Raw genomic sequence first — 21,511 nt, 5'->3', positions numbered from 1 at the left:
ATATTGTTTTTATCCTGTCTGTCTGTCTGTTGGTCTGTTTGTTTGTTCGTCTGCAAACTTTAACCTTCATCATAACTTTTAAACCATGAAAGACAGAGACTCCATATTTGGTATACATACTCCCCTAATAAAGCTCTTTCAAATGACAACTAGGTCAATGACCTTGTGACCTTGACTCTGACCTACACTAGACAAAATTGCTAACGCACCACTTATAAATTTTTATTTGTGAATTAAACATTTGCCGGATCGGTTCTAGTAAATATGATATGCCATTATTTCAAAAGCAGTGGGATTGACAAATGTCTTGGCATCATAAAACACCCTTGAATGACCTTCTTGTCCGAAAACCAATTTCCAGCTGTGCACTGCGCACCATTTTTGCACAGATATGAAATTCTTGATCACTAAAGGGGTCTGTGAGATTGCCAAAGGAGTAGTCCCCCGGTTAAAAATAAAATAACAAACAGTCATTGACTCCAATATCTCCTAGTAATCATCTGATACCTTAGTGTCCATACCAAATCCACTCCACTTCCGGTTGACCCAGTTTTGTGGAACAATTTTCAACTTATTGTATGCTGCTAACTTAATGCCGTGGTTTTCTGTAGTTAACATTTTTATGTTTATTTATCTATTTGGAACAATTTTTCATGAGTGGAATTCATAAGTTTTTTATTGTTTTTAGTTTTTACAGATTTTTTCTAAGGGAACCCCCTGCAGACGCCATCCTGTCTGCTTTTGCACGCTCTTTTAGCGTCAAACGCTGCATACAGTGTAATTTTTTTTCTCTGAGTTTTCAATTCATACAATTGGAAAGAACACAAATACAAAGACAAAATTGAATTTTTTTTCTTCAAGAATGGAATAGACACGATTTTATCTTATTCTATGAATTGGTCACACTTCAATAAACATTGTAGTTATTTATAAGGTTTGAAATTAATATGTCTTATTGTTTGTTAAAGTAAAATATTTATGTATCAAATGCATCATAAACAGGTTTTTAAAAGTAAAATATTAATTCTCTTATGTGGTGCGTTAGCAATTTTGTCTAGTGTATATGCTTAAAATATCTTTTTCCTGCAAACTTTAACCTTCGCCGTAACTTTTGAACCATGAAAGATAGAGACTTCATATTTAGTATACTTTCTCTACTTATTAAGCTCTTTCCAATGATACCAATGTCAATGGCCTTGAGACCTTGACTGTGATCTATTTGCTTAAAATAGCTTTTTCCTGCAAACTTTGCCGTAACTTTTGGACCATGAAAGAAAGAGACTTCATGTTTAGTATACCTACTCTACTAATTAAGCTCTTTTGAATGATACCAAGTTCAATGACCTTGTTTCCTTGACTGTGCCTTATATGATAAAAATAGCTTTTCTGAACCTTAAACATAACTTTTGAAACATGAAAAATACAGAGTTCATATTTGGTATGCATACTCCACTTAACAAGTTCTTTAAAATGATACCAAGGTCAATGATCTTCTGACCTCTATGCTAAAATAGCTTTTTTCAAACTTTGTTGCCGTCGGGCGCACAGTGTTTCACAAACACATCTTGTTCAAGACCTTCGTTGTGTACTAGCAATTCGGACTCTCTCGCCTTGACCTTTGAGCTTGGCCTACTTTGGAATTTTTAAACTTTAGCCATAACATTGGAATAGCTTTGGCAAGGGCTCATTTTCAATTACCCCATGTAAAGTACCTTGTGACACTTTATTTTTACTTACATGTACCTTGGACATTTTTGAAAAAAAAAAAATTTAAACATGATTAAGTTTGGAACAGTTGATCCTAGGGTTTTCGTATTTTATATGTGAATTCCTTTTGACAAGAACTCGCCTTGGGTAACAATGGTTTTGACCTTTTTTGCTTGTTCTGAAAGTTTGACTTACTATTGATAAAAAAATAACATTGGTCTGAACATCGAAATGGTTGGTGCTAGGGCTTCCATATTGCACATGTGTATTCTTTGTGACAAGTCCTTCCTATTGGCACCAATTATTTTAGCCCTTTGACTTTGGCGTTTGAGAAACTGTAGAAAAAATATATTTTAGCTATTACTTTTGAACAGTTGTTGCAAGGACTTTCATATTTCACATACCTTTTCATTGATTGTGACAAAACCTTTCTTTTGGTACAATAATTTTGCTCTTAACCTTGACCTAGGACTTTGACGTACATTTAAAATGTTAGCTTTTACTATGAGCTGCAGTGGGGGTATCAGTGTTTAACAAAACGCATCTTGTTTAAGATGTTGGAGATGGTTCTGTGGTATTTTGATGAAGCAGAATATGTATTTAAGATGAAGTTGCGGGTTCGAATCCCACTGCTCGGAGTGAATATCATTCCTTAGTTTGAGACTATAGGTCTCACGTCACAGTAGATGTTGACACGAAACAGATTTCTTCCTTTGTAAAAATGCAGCTCAGACACTTGATTTGGTAATATTTCCATTTCTGATTTTTTTTCTCTGCGATAACTATTTGAAAGTTGTCGGAGTTTATTTCTTGATAATTCTACCGGAATGTAGATTAGGCAGGTCGATAGGTCAGGAGCAAAGAAGGCCTTATATGCATGCAAATCTCGTGCGCATCTGTCTCTTTGTCTGACGCTAAGGAGTCAAAATGTGCATGTTAATCTCGTGCGGCTGCCTAGGTGTTTGACGTCATTGGGCGAGGACTATTGAAATTGGCATGGAAGTCCTAGTGTAATTTAAGTCTATGTTTACATTTTTAAAGTCTAAATCTACCATTTTATTTCACAATGAAATGAAAATATAAGGAATCACTGTCTAGTTAGGAGAGTATGCCAGGGACATCAACAATAGTGGGAAACATGGGATAATTTTAGCATAACGGGCTTCGCATACTCTCCTAACTAAACAGTGATTCCTTAAATAAATTTTTAACCCATAGTACATGTATAAGAATAATTATTATAATATGGGTTAAAACTTATTGCCAAAAAAACAAGGTCTAAATTTCCATGCATCTATCATGTTGTGAACTTTGAAGTTACTGGATGACGGTAAATGCAAAATTTACAACACAACATGAATTTTGTACATGTACATGACATTGTGTACATCTGCCACCGTTAAATTCAGAATTTTACTTCAAAGTTTACAACAAGACACACTCAGCCGCAATAAGTTGGAAGTGGCGTAAACAAACAACCAACGTGAACCAATCAAACTTGGGAGGCTGAAGATTTAGATCTAAATATAACAGAAAGAGCGTTTGCTCTTGAATCCTGATTGTACATAGTTTGTCAGATTACGTGATACACTGGGAATCTCTTGAGCTTTTTCTCTCTTTTAATCACCGTTTTTGTCTAGTTAATCTTAATTAGATCATGCATTGTACATTAAGACATTTCAACGTAAGGACAATACATCTCGGGTGAGCATTGTAGCCCTTTATTGCAAAAGGCTTTATATGTGCTTGTGTGTCATGCAGTCCATTAAAAAGATATTCTGAACTCATTTACTCATTATAGAGAAATTGGTGCAAAGTCGTGAATATAAAGCTAGAAGCATGCATTCACCAATTGCTCTGGCGCCACAATTAAAATATTCTAGACCCACCCTGTATGTTTTGTGAGTAGTGTTAGGTCATCCTCTAACAAGCTAACAGTGTCAATATGAGTAAATAGTACATATATAATATACAAGTTGTTTACAGACTCGTTGTATATATGCAATTTTCTCACGCTCGGTGCATAAATGTGATGTTTTTTACATCAGCAATATATTTGTAACGAAGAAATTGTTCCTCTTGTATTTCTCATTTTAAAAAAGAGCACTGACCTAAAATAACTATTACTATATGTATATTAGTTCCTGTTGTAATGGAATTATAATAAGTACGTTCACATGTTTACTGGTAATAAAGAAACACAAAGAATGCAGCTTGGCAAGAGAAGGAAGAAAATACTAGTACGTACTATACGTGCAGCAAAATTACACGTGACTGGGTTCCAAATTTTTTATCCAAACATTGGCATACTTGTTCAGTTAAATTTGGAAGGATATGAAATTATGAATTGAGGTATAAGGTATAAAAGTAAAAAAGACGTGTTTGTGAAACACTTATCGTGCCCCCGTATAGCAGCTTATGGCGAGGGTTGAAGTTCTTCAAATGCAAGTCAAACTCCAAGGTCAAGGTCAAAGGGATGAAAAATGTTGTTACCAAAAGAAAGGACTTGTCGTAATGAATATACTTAATAAAAGAATTTGAACGCTCAAACGTCAACATTCAGAGAATTTGACCAATGACAAAGGTTTTTAAAGTTGGTCAAACTCAAAGGTGAGGGTCAATGGGACAAATACAATGATACCTATGGCACGCCAAATTCACAAAAATGAGATAATCATAGTTTCACAATCGATAAACTAGGTTTATCGGTTGTAAACTATAATTTACAAACCGTAAACTATAGTTAACAACGTTAATCTATATTTCGCATCTGTAAACCATAGTTAACGCGATAATCTATGTTTCACAACCGTAAACTATACTTAACACCGAAATCAATCATTTGCGATTGCAAAACAAAGATTATCTGATAAATACAGTTTCACGATTTGTAAACTATAGTTTACAAACCGTTAACTATAGTTAACGATCTGATAAATATAGTTTCACGATTTGTGAAACTATGATTAACAACTCTTAACTATAGTTTACGATTGTAAACTATAGTTTACAAACGTGAATCTATGTTTATCAACAAAATGTATTGTTAACGCTTATTACAGACAGATAAATTAGATTATCTTTCGTAAACTATATAGTTAACAACCGTTAAATATAGTTTTACAGATGAAAACTATACTTAACGAATCATTAAATATACTTTACGAATCCTTAACTATAGTTTACGGTTTGTAAACTATAGTTTACAGTCGATAAACCTAGTTTATCAATTGTGAAACTAGGTTTATCTCATTTTTGTGAATTTGGCGTGCCATAGATACCAGTAAAAGGTCTTGCCACAATAAACAGGTGAAATCTGGAAGTCCTAGCTCAACTGTTAAAGGTTAACCAAGAATAAACGTCTGGAATTTTTTGCAAAAGTAGGCTGGCTAAAATGTCAAGAGGTCAACATCTTGGAACCAAAAAGAAAGGACTTGTCAAAGAAATATAGAAGTAAAGTATGAAATCCATAGCTTTAACCAATCAAGATTTATGGACAAGGTTAAAGTTTCTGCGGACAAACAGACAGCTAAACTGACAGACAGATGGACAGGGCAAAAACTATACCCGATAACTTTGATTGCGGGGGCATTAAATGTTATGTTTTGATCCCCCAAGTACGTGCCTGCTTTTTGTGATGTATGAAACAAACATTACAACATGAATATTTACATTTCTAATGTCTTTGACTGAGATAAAACTACAATTAAGGTAATAGCTTTATAACCTCATAAAGCGATTTGCTCAGCACGTGGCAGAACTATATACCTTTTCGCTAATTGTTGCTTAGTAATACACCTGAAAAGGATGCTTAAAATCTTACTATTGAGTAATTGTTTATTGAATGAAGGATCCCGTTTAAATATAAGGAAAAACCGCCTTGTTCTTTGGTTTCATGATGATGATGAATTAGATTGCTCGCATTATAATTTTAAACATAAACGCCTTCGGTCTGCATACAAATAATCACGCGAGCAAACTGATTGATCACATCATCAACAAAAAAAAACCCTAGACAATTATTCCTTAAATGAAATTATCCCTGGGATTTAATTTCTATTACACGGAACTATATTTTTGACATATTATGTAAGCCATTGAATTACCCACAAATAGACACAAAATAGTATGCAGTGAGACGACCAGGGCGACATTGCAATCCCACGCTGTGAAAAAAAAATTAAAATATATGTAAGAAACTGAGCTAACTTTAAACCAATATGCAACAATTATATTCGACCTTGAAGTTTCATCAGCCCTAATTACATTTCGACCATTCCATGATAACTGGTATATGTCCTTGCGTTTAACGTCCTTAAGGCCCGAGGAGAGAGGTGAATGTCCACCTCCTGATGTGAACGTGCCGTGCTAGAATTCTGATGACAGCGTGTGGAAGTCGTTCTCATTTCAATACACACCATACGACTGATATTAGCGGATATATAGAATGAGTGCAATCAACTATGTGGAGAAAATTGATACAATAATTACAAAAATATTAATATGAGTATTACCATCTTATATATTAAGATGAAAAAGAAAAAAAATGAAAGCAGTTATTCATTTTTTCACATTTTCAAGTTGTTTTATTTTTTTGAAGGGTGCTGGATTCTGTGTATGTTTTCCCCATAAATTCAGACCATGGAAGAATGTAAAATTTTATAGTATTCTTGCCTAATTTTGATCTACTTGAAAAGGATCTCTTATCCAAAAATAATTACGGAAACTGATTTTGATAGAAGTTCTTATTAAAATTTAATTGTTTTACAACCATTTTTATACAAGTTCTTATAAAACTTATAATTAGTTTAAAACCCTTTGAAAATTGTACTACACTATATATACATTTTTTTGATCATTTTTTTTTTTATTAATTTTCAGTAAAAGGTGGTTACTAGTATTTCAAATTAAGGTCATATGTAGAGGTCAGTGATCGAAATATACGTTATCCATTGGAGGAACAATTTCTTATTTTATTTAAAAAATGAACAGGATTAAGAAAACCGACAAATTACGAAAATTCTTTTTCTCTTTATAATTTTTAAGTTTAATTTTGAAAACTCATAGAAAAATATCTGCGCACAGAGATTACAAGAAAACTACAACATCAAGCAGAAATAAAGATTTAATTTCAAAGAGTACATTTGAATTGATCCGCAAACAGTAGATTACCATACGAAATAACCATTGACTGATATACCGTCATTTGCTCTGAAGCTATAAGTAGGTTATTCGATTTTTAACAAATGGTTGCATCTTTCTCAGTTCTTTGTCTACATTTCGTCGTTTCCGTAATTTAGTTTTCCTAATAACTGTTTTCTCAGATGATTGACATATCTTCAGCTTCTGATTCATACCCGTTAACTCGATTCTCAGCCGTTGGCATATTAACCGCAAAGGCTGCCGAGAGACCGAAACTAAATAGAGGAATCTCGAACGATTTCCCATCATTTGCAAATTGCGGAATTAAGAATTAGGCAGCAACCCATTTTTTAGTTCTCAGTGCGAATATTCACGGTCATTTCATGTAAATCAAGTCAGCAAATATCATTTTGTCGAAGAAAATGTGAAAATTTTCAGAGTCGATTAGACATTTGTGTGTTTTTATTTCGTGCCAACAAGACTTTTATTAAATTTAACCAATGTTTCTTTGTGTCTAACGTTGTTTTTATATCTTCAGTTCGCACTCTAATGATAAGATTAATCGTGACATAAGTTCGGTGATAATTCAGTTAATCATTTGTTCTAATTTAATCAGTTTTGACCGGAAGAATTACATGGTCGTTCGTCTTTGACATTTAAACCCAGAAAGTATAAAGAGAATCACCACCACCTAGCTAATTCCTCCCCACTCCCTCTACCCACTGTTTTTCATAAATGTAATTATGGCTCACATTACAGATGACTGTACTTTTTAAAAAATCTTATGACCGTATGTAAGCCAGGTTTAAAATTATCATGAAAGTTACTCACACGAGTTTTTAAAAGATTCAACCTCTTTATCTTTTTTTTTTTTCATTTTGGTGAATGATGTATCCTTTTGAAAATAGCAAGTTTTTTGCTTTGTTCAATGGCTGCGACAGAAAACAACAACCATATATGCTGCATACTAAAGAATTACAACGAATCCTCATTTTGGCTCTATTGGTCAGAAACTGATTACTGTTAAAAATTTAATTTCGATGAGCAATGTTACGGTTAACATTGCAATGGTTACGTAAATTTTTACGCAGATTTTTTTTCCAAAACATTATTCCTCTTACAGTTCTACTGTGGTTTCAATAAAACTTTGAACTTAAGCTGGTCCTCTAGTGACCTCTACAACTTAAATTGGGCGACTTATTTAAGATACATTACTTCATTATGCCCCCGTTAACAAAGAGTCGGGGTATATGGTGTTTTGTCTTGTCCATTTGTCTGTGTGTCCACAAAAAACTTTAACTTTGTCCATAACTTTTGAGTGGGTGGGGCTATGGCTTTCATATATCACAGGTGTATTCCTTGTGACAAGACCTATCTTAAGGTACCACCAAATTTGACCTTTTGACCTTAAGGTTTGACCCACTTAAAAACAGTACCGAGGCCTTTATATTTTATTACTTATGACGAAACCTTTCTTTGGATACCAACAATTCTGACCTTTGAGTCTGAATCTCATTTGAGAAACTTTAACCTCACCATAAGCTGCCATTCGGGAACGTCAGTGTTCACAAACACATCTTGTTATTTCATTGTTGTCATATCTACAGTGCATATACAAATATGATTACTTTAAGAAAGTTTTTTTTATGTCAAAATAAATAGAACTCTCTAATTTGTAAGCAGAATGACTGATATTGGTTGGTAACAGTGTGCATGTTACTTATCTTATTGGTTATCTTACGTAAACTCTGCATTTGTTGTATTATAAAGTTACTAGCATACAGTTCAACCGGGTTTCACCAAACTACAATAACTTGCGTATATTTTGCATTTTACGATATAAAGTTACAAGCAAACAGTTAAACTGGGCTTTTGCAAACTACAGTACATGTAACTGTTACGTAGACTGCGTTTTGCCATAACATAAGATTGCCAAGAAATAGCTAAACTGAGTTTTATAAAAACTACAAAAACGTTTTATTGCTTTTGTAATAAAAACCATAAATCATTTAAATATCAAGTGTTTAGTGAAATGAATACACGTACACCACGTTGTTATGATTCTTTATAAAATTTTTGTACTCAGTTGTTCCTTATAAATCTGTTCGTCATATTCAAAATAGTGATATATAAAAAAAAAAAAGATCACTGACGGTCACTGAAGACGAATTACATTTAAAACCCTCTAACATTGTCCAGAATACCTAGGGGGAATTACTCAACTATAGACTGACATTGTGTATAAAATATACAGGACGAACTATCGTAGATTGAACCACTCACATCTGGTCTGTCAGGCTGGGTTTAAGAACAGGAAATGTAAACAGCTTTTTAACAAGTCGGAATCCGGCAAAAAATGTTTTATTGATGAGCAGCAGGGCCAGTGATATTGTTATGTCGGATAAAATACTACTCTTGCATAAAAGTTTGATTAGAGACCAACCCAAGTCTTTGACAGTTTGTGCTGGGAATATAAGATAATGGAAAACGGTTACAGTAAATAACCATTACTGTCAGAATGTCGCCGAAAGTGTATATTATGACACCAAAAATTAGATTAAGATCAGAGAAAAATCTTTTTAACACTCACAAGTGTATATATATACATTTTTTGTATATCGCCTTAAGGGATCCATTTCTTCATCAAAATGGCGTTCTTTTCTCATTTTTGTCCATTTTTTCCTTTCGAAATTTTCTAAATGCAAAAATTAAAGCATACAAATAACCACTTTTAGGTCTTATAATTTTTAGTTCTTTTAGTGAAACTTCCTCGGGCACAGTAAATGAGGAGTTTTTACTGATAGGGAAAATCGACTTTAATTTCTGAGGTACAATCGTACTTGTAAAGTGAGTCAGTCTCTGGTTGAATAAGTACTTTTGCATTGGATTAATAAAATCGTATTTAAAAATTCTGTTTTAAAATATAATAAAATTTAATTCTTATGTATGTGAACATTGAAATGTGACACATATTATAAAAAGTCATCAAATTTTAATGCATTATCTTATATATTTATCAGAATCAATAGGGGGAATGATGTAAAAATAATGGGGAAAAAACGGAAAAAAAATTCCATTTTGGCTAAATTCCACAAAATATCGGACGTGGCCCACTTACTGGTAATGTTGCTTCTGAAATTCATGACTCACCCGAATGTTTGGTTAACTTTTCTTGAGTTGAATGATGAGGCCCTGTCGTGTGCTGTTATTCTTGAATAATTCACTGAAAGGTTTTTAATTCAAATAACATCGCATTACAACTTATTTTGTCAAATAAGTACATGTATTTGGATTGATTCATCAATCCTTCGCTCACGAGAGAGAGAGAGAGAGAGAAGTAAAATGTACTAAGATGCATATTTAAAAATTAAAGAAGCATCACAATGAATTCATATGGAATAGAATCTTGAAATACTAAAAGAAATAATTTTATTTTTAAAATCCGAATGTTAAAAAAATATGCCAATCTATGATGATAAAATATTTGAAGAATGTGATTGGTTTTTTTCCAATACAGAGTACAGGTGTATATTATGTTACCAAGATCTCTATCTCTATTTATAATGGGAGCAAGAATCATTATCATTAAGTCCCAAAAACTAAATATTACACTTATACCTATCTATAGCTTCTTTTTAATGTCAGTAAGAATGACAAAGCTATTTTTCTAAAAGGAAGAATTTGAAAAAAATGTTTCATATTTTATTCCAGGTGGGACCAAATTAAATACTTATTAAATGTCATGACTAGGGGAATCATCATGTGAAAAAAGATTTTAAATGAAATGTGCTCCAAATGACGACCCGATCAGGCAGATTATCGTGTTTATGGGATCGAATTACCAATGAGTTTTCAGGGCTTGGTTGCAGATGATATTTTTAAGCATCATTAATATTAAAATTTTAACCTTGGTTTTAAAAATAGATTTTCTGCCTGTCAATGGAGTGTGTTATTAAAGCACACATTGAATTGATTTATCAATTAAATATGCAGTTATATTAGAGTATGAACAACACCGATTAGGCAAAATGTCTTTTGTGGGTATATTGATCAAACTGTTGTTCATTATTAATATGCAGATGATTAATAACACTGATTTAGAGGGGAGGGGGCTTTTGTGTCCAAAATTTACATACGATTTAATAAATCAATTTTCTTTTGGTGTAGTTGTGGGCCCCTACCCCGACCCTAAACTGGTCGGGTTTCCCTTTTCAAGATTTAATACTGGACCCGCCACTGAATAAGTCGTAACAAACTTTTTCAACTTCAGATTGACTATTAATTAACGATGATGTTGATATTGAGAAAAATTGAATTCGCTATCCTTGTACATGTTCATTTATAATTATACTCATAATGCAAGACTCAGGACAATCTCCAGTCAGCCTTACTGTAATAGGATAGTCGTAATGAACCTGATAAAGAAATAACCCCAATTACAGTGTACCTATGGTTTCTTTGTTTTCGCAAATCCTGGGAGTGATATATAGGATTTAATGGTAAACATGGGAGAATAATTTTCTTTGGGGTAGAGGAAAGAATTACATATTAAATGACAAAATATTGTGGGACTTTTTTCCCAATTAGATGGCATGTCTTAAATTCATTTTTAATTATTGTAACTCCATAAAAGGTTAAACAAAAGTCAAGGCCCCTGGAATGACTTTCGTAAGTGATGTGATTTAGAAATATTTTTTATTATTATCAAAATTATTATTGTTTGTGTATTTCATATCTGCATGGGGGGAAATTTTCAATAGCTTACTCTTATTTCTAAACAAATTATTTGTTGGCACAAGTTACCGATATTGACACGCTATATCCTTATCTTTTTCTTTATCTTATTGGCAAGTTAAATGTCAATATCGTGTCATGGGGGTCATTTATTTACTTAATCCATGAACTGCGTTTAATTTTGATAGGAAAAAAAATATTAAAGGCCTAAATTCAAAATTCAATTAATAAAAAAAAAGATATATACATAATCATCCATATTCTGCCCAAATATTGAAAATCTAATGATTATATATTTCTTTAAGAACTTAATGAGGGATGATATTGAGGGTGACGATATCTTTATATTTAGACAAATCAATGACCTAGATACCAGCTATAGATTCCATAGCACGTGGTAAGTACCACGTGGTTTCAATGTTTATTTTGATATGCAAATAATGTTTTGGGAATAATATATTATGCGCACATGTTATGAGAGAAAAAAAATGTACATAAATATATGTAGCTGGAACATCCAGTAACCAGATAGAAAATAAAACAAACAGGTGAAGAAAAGATGCTCCAATCCCAGACAAATGTCCGAAAAAGAAAACGACATACCAGTGAAGTTGACCATGGAGTGAGAGATTGTCCGAATATTGATATGGATGAAGAACTAAAGAACAATGCACAACAAGTCGGGAGATTGTGTCGTTTAATAGGAGATGAAATGAATGAAACTTACGCCTTCATGAAAAATGTCCGTATGCTTGTTATTCCGCCAGACTTTCTGTCCGATATTTGCACTGTCTCCATAAAAATCATGGCTATAGTGTATCGGATAAGTTTGTTCATGTACTAAAGGTATATATTTTTTTCTTTTTCTTCTTCTTCTTCTTCTCTCTCTCTCTCATCAAATGTTTTTTTCAAAAGAAATATAAAGATTTTTTTTTATTCCTTTTAAAGGTGACATTTTTAATAGAAGAACCTAGTTTTCAAACCTCCCTAAGGAGAATTATATAACTTAAAGCATGATATATTTTTTCTCATTTAGATTTTTGTTTTTGTTTTTATTTCATTTGTCTTTTTTTTTTAATTTGTGTTGTTATATATATTTTAAATTTTGCATGATGTACTTGGTTACAGTATTTCTAAAAGATTCATATTTTTGCTAAATCTGAATTGCATGGATTTAGCCATTAGTGTCCCTTATAGAAAATAAATTAATTCTTTGTATATGAACTTGCGTTGATGCTTTAAGAACAAAAGTACACATGTAGTTTTATTTAAATGTTTACTCGCTGCTTTCTCAATATTACGGAAGTATTTAAAAACACCACGCCATATGACAAGAGTTATTTATATTTTATCAAAAAAAGCTATTTATAATTTGGAAATTTTACTTTTAACTTGTCTTTAAATATATACAATAATACAATATAACTACATAATGAAATCATGCATATATATAATTATATAACTTACCTAAATATGCATGGACTATTATGCAATACTTTTCAAAATTATGTTTTAAAAAATCTTTCACAAATAATTTATAGCTTCTTACTCGCAGTTAGATAATAAATTAATTTTGATATTTTCAGATGTACATTTCCTCATGTTTCGACTTTTATGAGGAAATCGCTATAACGAACTTCAGGGAGATTTTCCGATAATTTAAAATTCACGGACCAGAGAGAGAAATACAAACAATAACGAGATAAATATTAACACTCTGTGTGTCATATTGCTGAACAGCGGACAGCTAGAGACGATAATAAGTCCGATGTTATCAAACGAATAAATAATGATGACGATTTTCAAGAAAGGAAAAAATTAAGTGAGATGAAAGATTTTTCTGGAACTTGTAGGATGAGTCACAGCACGGTCCCCCATTGATTTTTACCTTTTTTCCAACAGGAAGCATGCATTTGGTCTATTTACAGGGGCTTACGTAACTCCAGTAAGTTTATGCGATATGGACAGGTCGGGAAAAATCGCGGAGACGATTCCATGTTGCAGTGAAATTAGCGCGTTGGATACACTGTTGCTAAGGGGTAGCTAACAATGCCAGCAAAGCTGTGCTCTATCCCTCATTGTTGCTTTATAAAAGCATTACGTCTTGTATATGTTTGCTTATATACATCAATAATATATTTTGTTCTGATTTTATGACATTCATTGTAAATATTTATCAAATCATTGACATGACTTTAATTAAAGCCAGTTTGTCATTTTGTACATGCATAGTCATTTTTAAGTTTTAATCGATGATCTTCGACAGTCATGTCTTAGTGAATATATCCTGACTTTTTTGAAGATTTCCCATTGATCTCAAGTTCGGAAATACCGGTAAAACTGTGTGTAAATCAGATATTTGATTTTAATTGTAATAACATTTTCTACTATTTTTGTATATGTGATGGAGTACTTATTGATGGTGTCTGTATTATGTTACATTGTGCTAAGCATTGTCTCTAATAAAGATATGTGTTTCCATGTACATTCATAACATTTGTATTTTTCCCAATTGCCATGGCCATTTTGACGACTAAATGTTTTACGCCGTGATTCTTTGCAAAATTATCAATGCTTAAATGTCATTCAAACTTTTTTTGTGTGGTTATTGAATTCTTTTTATAAATACTTTATGAGGCTTGATGCTATTATGAATACAGTAAAATGGAATGACGCAAGACTTAAACGAAGTATTGTCATGACTTTTACAATCAGCTATATATAGGTAAAGCGTATTGAAATTGAAACTACTATTATGAAAACATTTAAAGAAACTTAAGTATTTTTACTTCCTTCCATGTTTAATTTTGGATAACATAATTTTTATATTTAAATGTATACATGAAAAATTATATAGAAGCAATAGAATTTTAAATTCGTCAATACACAATACGCATAATTCATTCCAAGTACACTCAGATCTCACCCCCCCCCCCTTCCACCCCCGTCATGACAGAATTTGGTGCAGAAAGACAGGGTCAAAGACAGTATTTATATCGAGAGACATATTTTGTTTAATTTTCTTTTATTTTGAGATTTTACCAATTTTGTACTATTGTCTATATAAATATTGATTAAATGATGATTAACTTGTTTATTTTTTTATGCTCTTTAATTGTCTGCACTTTACACTTAACAGCTGTTCAGTCAAGTTCAACAAGTGCAGTACGCACACCCGATCTATTGAATCAGTCGTCAAAAATACTGTAAAGTTCTTATTTAACTTGGTTTTAATATTGCAACAGTGCCAAAAAAAATCATTTGAGAACAAAGACACGATGATACAACCTGCATTGTGACACATTCGTGTTAAGTCAGATAATACCAGTTAAATGCAGCTATATTTTACAGGTGTAATATATCTGATTGCTCATCAGCGAAAATGAATTTTAAAAAACTTCCTTTTAATATCTTAATAGAGAAAAAAAAATCAAATTGTAATATTTGTTTTCTTTCAGCAATGTACAATCTGATTAAAAGTAGATCCTTTGATCAGCTCACATGCGATCGATACATATTGTGTAACGATCGTATGTGAGCGGATCAACGGATTTATTGAAAAGTAGAATGTATTTTAATAAAATATCATTTTATCACATGCCCTTATGTCTGTTGTACTGTACATATATCTAAAGCATCTTTATACGAGGGTTGTCCCATAAAATCGTGGACAAAGCGTTTTTCTCTAAAAGTAATGGGCGCACTAAGCTGAAATTTTCAGTAAATGTTTATTCATCATATTTAAGTGAATCATAATGTTTTTGATAATATATATTCAAAAATAAAGATTTTATTCTGCTTGGATGTGCACAAGGTACGGTCCTACGGCGCACGGTAAAAATAGCAAGGTTATATTAGAGAAGAAATTGCGTTTCTAAATCAAGCGTGAGAAAATATTTTCAATAACATAAGATTTATGTATGAAAAACATCTCGCTAATTCCATTCCTTAATCAACATTCCAGATGTCTTTTTACCAATTTCAAGGCATTTGCTTAATTTTTGCCATTGTCATACAGTGTAAGATCGTAATGGAGATAGATGATCACAACACGGCCTCTGTCTATCGTCGGAGAACATATTTACAACTGCAAAAATTTATACATACACTATACAGTTTTTATATGTGTATATACAAACCAGGGACTTTTTTTATAAAAAAGAAAGGGGAGCCAGAGAAAAAATGTTTCCAACTTCAAACATCCTATTCTGTTTGGGTTGGCGTGAATTTTTTGAACCCTGATTTAACTTTACTGCGGAACAAACTGCCATTTGTTATAGTCAATGAGCATTTTCAACAGAAAAAAAGTAGGAGGGGTGGCCGCCTACTATTTTACATATTTATATCATCCAATTATATATCCTACACTTTGTATCCATCCTCATCAGATAGGCGAATAATTAATATTTTCATTACTAGTAATTTTGAAAGAATAAGAAAAATTCTTGATAAATGTGTTCAAAGAGACATGTGTCTCAGCGTGCTCGGTAACAATTACATGTACATTGTTAGTTAAGACATGCCAAAGTCGTGCAGGGGGAGTTTGCCATTTATTACGTAAACATGTTGTATTCTGTGTTATCTATTTGTAAAAGTATTTTGATTTATAATTTTTTTTATCTGTGCCAGTAGGTAACCCGGTAAAATAACTGCAAATAAAAATATTGATTTTATTGATAAAATCGATGGATTAAAAAAGATATTTTGGGGAAACGTTTCAGGGTGTTAATATGCATAAAGTAAATCAGCATTGTTTTTCTTTTAAATCTTAATATCAAAATTTAAAAAAAAAAGAGGTAAATACGTATTTTTTAATGTAACTTTTTAAATTTTTTTTTTTTACAAGAAAATATTGTAAATGCATCATCTTCGCAAGCCAAGGGTTTTCGGTCCGTTTCACTCCCCACAGAGTGAAGCGGACCGAAAACCCTTTGCTTGCGAAGATGTAGTTGCATAGAACTTTTCCATTCTTCCTCACATAAGTATGCATTCAATGTAATAAAAACGGCCCATACAAAGCTCTAACTTCACTCTCAATCAAACTTGATATGCGTTTATCGTGCATAAATGAATTTTTAGACTAACGAATAAGACTACCGGTATATTATTATTTTTTTGCTACGTGGATAATTTTAAAAAACAAACAAACGAAACCAAAATAACAACAAAAACGATAAATTAAGTAAGTTGAAAATAATTTCTATAAAAATACATGTGCAATATTATTTAATTTTGTAAATCTACATTTAGTCTGGTCATCAAATCTACGAGTCAGTACAAATCTTCCTCCTGTCCAATCAAAATTACAGATTCGATGTGAGGAGCCGTCAATCAAAACGATCAATATACAACTAGTTAATAAAAGGGGACCGACATCCCAGATGTTCTACCCATCACGCATGTTGCCCAACTGTCATATTCATACTGTAAGCGTAATTAAATAAGGAAAGCATTTGATCACTTTAACACGTTTACCCAGAAGTGTACCATGTTCATTCAAATTTTATCATTGCACACTTGCAAAAATGTTATGCACAATACCATACATATTCTATATATGCTAAATATTAAAGTACAAATCCAAAAGTATAAAAAAAAACGCTTTTTTTTTTTAAAAAGGGGAGCCATAGAAAATGTTTCCAACTTCAAAAATCCTATTATGTTTGGGTTGGCTATTTTTTAAATCCCACACTTTTGGTTGAAAACCAAGGGAGTTATAGCTGTTTAAAGTTTCAGCCAATCAATGCAGCACCTTCACGCACGTGTAAATGTGCAGGGTGACCATACCTACTTATTTTATATATATATATATATCTTATTCAAATCACTACCTGTTTGTAAAACCGGGAGTTATAGCTGTTTAAAGTTTCAGCCATATTATTAATATTTTCGTACATACGTAATTTTGCATGAATGAAAAATTCTTGTAAATGTGTTCCAGATATATATCTATGTTCTCAAACAGTTACTGTTTGTTAGTTGAAAACCAAGGGAGTTATAGCTATTTAAAATTTCACCAAACACTTTGTACATGCACGTGTATGCATTTGTATGAAGTATTTTGATTTATATATATTTTTTTTCCCATCTGTTTGCCAGTAGGTAGTTATAGCTATAAAATTTCAGCCAATCAGAAAATGCACGTGATTTCATGATAATTCCTATATATCATTTTGTATAAAATGCATTGCTATGTTCAAAATTTCAAAAGATTTTCAAAAAAAAGTTTCAGATGTTAATATGCCAATAAAGTAAATCAGCATGGTTTTTCTTTTATTCACGTCAAAATTTATAAAAAAAATACATCCTTACATTTTTTCAAAACATTTTAAAAAATTTTTTTTTACTGCACTATACATTATATTGGTTATTCACGTGTTGCATGCGCGCTCTTCGCAAGCAAGTGCGCGCAAAATTCGACCTTCGTTCCGCTCCCATAACATGTCTACTGACCCTAAAAACATTTCACCTTAGTTGGATGTGTAGTTTACATATCACTTTTCCAAAAAAGTCCCAAAATGAAAAATTAATAATAAGAAACAAAACGACCCATACAAAGCTCTAACTTCACCATCAATCAAACCTGATTTGCGTTTATCGTACAAAAATGAATTTTTAGAAAGTTTATCACTGACTGATTTTTCATCGTTTTAGTTATCTATGGGGTTAAATAATTTTAAAAAAACAAACAAACAAAACAAAACAACAACAAAAACGGTTTTTAAAGTAAGTTGAAAAGGTTTTATTTGTGTGTCACTATAAAAATTTCATTGTGTATTATTCAATTTTGTAAATCTAAATGTAGTCTGTTCAAATATACTGGAATTAACGGTACAAATCCTCCTCCTGAAAAAATTACAGATTTTTTTCTGCAATGGAGCCGTCAATCAAAACGATCAATATACAAATATTGTTTATTTTTATATCTGTTTAAAAATCATTTAAAGTTTATCAAAAAGATTTTTCATCGTTTTAATAATCTATGGGGTTAAATACATATCTTGCCAATGAAAACAAATAAATAGAATACTGACCTCTTTCATTTGGTTTTTAAAGTATTGGAAAAGGTTTTATAAATGTGTGTCATTCTGTGGTAGTACATTTCCTATTGTATATCGTAAATATTTGACCTTAACATTTATAATCTTTATATTTATAAACATATAATCGAAACTGTTTGTGATTACATACACATACACTATTACCACACATTCTCTCACATACATACACATCAAAGAAAGTTATTGAGATTTTCGTTATGCTACATGTACGTAATTCACCAATTTCACCTTGTTTACATAAATGATATACCGGTATATTTATGCATTTGTAAATGGTTTTCAAAGCTTTTGAACAGATAATGCGACCACATGTGCTCTCACTCTGGCTCTCTACTCACTCCCTATCTCCTCACTATCTCTCACTCTCCCAACACTCTCTTTCTAATCCTTAATTCTTTCATTACACTGCCTCTCTCTCCATCCTTCCTATCTTCACACTCCCCTGCTCTCTCCCGTCCTCACACTCAGTCTCTCTCCACACTTCTCTCTCCATCCCCACACTCCTCTCTCCTCCTGATTCATCTCTTCATACTCACACTCCCTCTCGATCTCCTGCTACTCTCTCTATCCTAACACTCCCTCTGTCTCTCTCTCTCCTACTTTCTCTCTCTCCTACTTTCTCTCTCTCCTTACACTGCCTCTCTCCTCACACTCTCTTCATACTCTCTCTTTACCCACATTCCCTTCTCCTCCTACTCCTTATCTCTTCACACTCCCTCCCAATTCTCGTAGTCAATCTGGCTCTCTCTCCTCCTGCTCCCTCTCTCCTTATATTCTTCCTCTCCTCCTATCACCTTCCTCTTCTCACACCCACTCTCACTCTCTCTTCCTATACTTTCTCTCCTCACACTGCTTCTCACCTCCTACTCACACTCTCTCTCTTTCTCCCAACAGTCAATCTGGCTCTCTCTCCTCCTGCTCCCTCTCTCCTTATATTCCTTCTCTCCTCCTATCACCTTCCTCTTCTCACACCCACTCTCGCTCTCTCTTCCTATACTTTCTCTCCTCACACTACCTCTCACCTCCTACTCACACTCTCTCTCTTTCTCCCAACAGTCAATCTGGCTCTCTCTCCTCCTGCTCCCTCTCTCCTTATATTCCTCCTCTCCTCCTACCACCTTCCTCTTCTCACACTCACTCTGGCTCTCTCTTCCCATATTCTCTCTCCTCAAACTGCCTCTCACCTCCTACTCTCTTTCCTTATATTTCCTCTCTCCTCCTACTCCCTTCCTGGTCTCACACTCAATCGGACTCTCTCCTACTTTCTCCACACTCCCTCTCTCTTCATACTCCCTCACCCCTCACATCCTCCTTTTCTTTCCTCACACACTCCCTCCCTCCTGCCTCCTTGCACACCCATTCCTTCTTCCCACGCAACTCTCTCTTATGCTTTGAGTTTGTAATTGTTATTATTGTATCCAACTTTGATTTAAAAGTTGTAGTGTTTAAGTTTGTGCATACAATTTTTGCAAAGAATGCATAAATGTACACATGCAGCCAAAAAAAAAATGCTTCAGAAAGACAAGGCAATTATTTCTCTCGCTAAATACAAAAGACTGGGAACTCAATGTTTCATAGATATTGAGTATAGTGGACGTACTCACTAAATAAAATATGTGGAGATAATGAACAGTATTCGAGCTCAAAAGTCAATTAAACAATACAAATTTGGAGCATAGCAGGCATGGATCTCTAAAACATCATAGTTGGGATCAGGTGTCATGGAGGAGCGGACATCCTCTGCCGATTATTCACACCAGCCGTGTGTTCCTTGACCTTGTCATGATCAGGAAATAACGGAAGCACCCGTCGAGAATTCAGTGTGTCAATGATGGTCTAACAATTAGTATGAAAAACGTCAGTCAGCATTTGACTTAATGATAGATTGTATTGCTGACAAGGTCATTGTATCGACCATAAAGCTTACGAAACGATTACTCTAAACAAGACTGCTGATATTCTTGTTTCTTCAAATTGTTTGTCAATAAACCAAAATAAACCATGATTGGCAAACCACATAGATATTGTCACTCAGAAACTCAAGCATCTTTTTATCGATAATATCAACTTCAGAGTATTTATGTGTACAATCAGAATGTTTTAACAAAATAATTTTGCAAATTTACAAAACTCCTTAGTGGAGATGAGTCACAAAATGTAGAAATCAATAAATATATTTTTCAGTCAGTTCAAAAATTTATAAGATAATTAATTATTACTGCCTAACACTTACACTCTACAGAGTTATATATTTATCATATGTAACAAATGTATGTTTCAATTTAACAAACATGTTTGTACATCAATATTCCTTTTTCACTTATTTTCCCTATGTATATATATTGACAGTTGTATGGTGAGAACCAAGTAAGTTGTTAGAACTTGTGTTCCAACCATTTGTATTGTATTTATACAATAAAATATGTTCAAACAAAAAAAAAAACTCCTTAGTAAAATCTACGATTTTTTGTTTTTGAAAAAGCAACTGTTAATGATGTCAGAAAGTCCGGACTTCAATTCATTTGATGGGTATTGGTTGTATATACAGTTTAAAAGTCGTATGTTTTCATGTTGTTGATTTTGGTTAAATTTAGTAATTTCAAATTGTCTAATGAAAAGTTCCTTGGACTTCATTTATTAAGGAGAGGTGTTAAGAATGGTTTCTTGTTTCCAGGGACGTAAAGAAGTTTCAATAAAATTTACTGATTTTTAAATAAAGCTATCTCTCATTGTTAAAGTTATAAATATCATTAAATAAATAAGACCATTGTATCCAAAGCTGGTCTGGAAGTGTTTGGGTTTCTTCGATTCTTGTTCTTCTTTTTTTTTTTATCGAGCTCGAGATTCAACAATTACGAAATTATGTA

At 32.7% G+C, this 21,511-nt stretch overlaps 1 long non-coding RNA gene across 1 annotated transcript; it reads left to right on the top strand.

The window, feature by feature from the left end:
* The first annotated feature begins 12,025 nt into the window (after window positions 1-12,025).
* Window positions 12,026-14,676, top strand: LOC134244323 (uncharacterized). Its single transcript, XR_009987195.1, has 2 exons — window positions 12,026-12,429; window positions 13,170-14,676. It is a non-coding gene; the product is annotated as an uncharacterized LOC134244323 (long non-coding RNA).
* The last annotated feature ends 6,835 nt before the right edge of the window (window positions 14,677-21,511 follow it).

This window comes from Saccostrea cucullata, unplaced genomic scaffold (genome assembly GCF_032062105.1).
Source record: "Saccostrea cucullata isolate Sc308-1 unplaced genomic scaffold, CSIRO_AGI_Scuc_v1 ctg330, whole genome shotgun sequence".
Taxonomy (NCBI): Eukaryota; Metazoa; Mollusca; class Bivalvia; order Ostreida; family Ostreidae; genus Saccostrea; species Saccostrea cuccullata.
Note: the sequence above shows the minus strand (reverse complement) of the source record. Positions and strands in the feature narration are given on the sequence as shown.